This window comes from Magnolia sinica, chromosome 1 (genome assembly GCF_029962835.1).
Source record: "Magnolia sinica isolate HGM2019 chromosome 1, MsV1, whole genome shotgun sequence".
NCBI lineage: Eukaryota > Viridiplantae > Streptophyta > Magnoliopsida > Magnoliales > Magnoliaceae > Magnolia > Magnolia sinica.
The window spans coordinates 65,244,539-65,245,980 of NC_080573.1; the positions used below are offsets into that span (position 1 = coordinate 65,244,539).

The 1,442-nt window shown below is 37.4% G+C and overlaps 1 non-coding gene across 1 annotated transcript; it reads left to right on the forward strand.

Moving 5' to 3' along the window:
- Positions 1-211: 211 nt before the first annotated feature.
- On the forward strand, positions 212-318 carry LOC131222920 (small nucleolar RNA R71). Its single transcript, XR_009160226.1, has one exon. It is a non-coding gene; the product is annotated as a small nucleolar RNA R71 (small nucleolar RNA).
- The last annotated feature ends 1,124 nt before the right edge of the window (positions 319-1,442 follow it).

Here is a 1,442-nt window from a genome sequence, read left to right on the forward strand (position 1 = left end):
GCCCCTCTCCTTTGATTGAGTAGGCTTAGAAGTGGTGCTTGGTCTTTGAGAGATGTCCCATGATTGTGCATTTTCAACAAGTTTATCAAACTAATCCCACACATCATCAACATCTTTATTCATGAATTCCGCATTGCACATTATCTCAACCAATTGGTGCATGGAAGAAGACAGTCCATCGTAGAAGAAATTTGTTATGTGCCACGTTTCAAAACCATGTTGTGGGCATGAATTGACAAGATCCTTGAACTGATCCCGACATTGGAAGAATGTCTCATCTTCCTTTTGGGTGAAGTTCATGATCGACTTTCTGATTGTGTTCATCTTATGGTATATGAAGAATTTCTTTATAAACTCCCTTGTCATGTCGTTTCATCTGCCAATGGATCGTGGATGTAGTGAATGCAACCATATCTTAGCCTTTTCTTTCAAGGAGAAAGGAAAGAGTTTCAGCCTGATTGTGTCCTCGGACACATTAGGAAAATATAAAGTGGCTATTATCTCGTTAAACTCTTTCAAGTGTAGAGATGGACTTTCAGATTCAAGTCCATGGAACTGTGGAATGAATTGTATCACCCTTAGTTTAATATCCATGTTTCCTATATTTTCTGAAAAAATCATACAGGAAAGTACGCTCACCCCTGCCGGTTGTAAGAAATCTCATAAAGTACAAGGCGGGGGTGCATTGTGCACCTCATTCTCATTCAAAATTCCTCAACTGGAGGTTGAGGTTGATTTGCAGCCATCACTCTGGTGGTGTCTAATCCTATGATGGATAGGCAACCCTTTGACCAATCCTCCTTCACTTAAGAGACATTGAGTGTTGTTACGAATCCACTTGGGCATGAAACACTCGAAACCTTCATGTAACTAAACCTAAAACTAAGAAAGAAAACTAGAGAAACTAAAATGAATCAGAGATCTAAAATAAGAGAGAGAAATAGAAAGAGGTTACTAGATTGACAATTGTTATGTTAGAACCCTACGAAACAGAGAACCAAGTTAGATTTAGAAAATAAGTTCAGAAAAATCCTAACTTAGAAACAAAACAGAAAGTTAATCATAATCTTAACCTAATTCTAATACTAATTAAATTTAGAAAAGCGTAGCTGTAGTCCCGGCAACGGTGCTAAAAACTTGTTCATAACTCCAAGTGTAGGGTCGCGATGTAGTAATAATCTCTTTAAGACCGAGGTCGAATCCACAGGGACTAAATTCGTGCGTATTCTGAAAGTAGTTAGAATTAGAACTAGAAGAAGAACTAAATTAGAAATTTGGAATAATTGGAAGTGATTGTGAATAAAGATGATTTAAACTTGTGAATTTAAAGGTGGGAACTAGGGTGCCAAGGATCTACTTGTAGTTATTTGGATGCTACTTACTTGATTCAAGAGATCTAATGGAATCGGTGTCCTATCTTATCCAATTGGAAAGAGAGATGA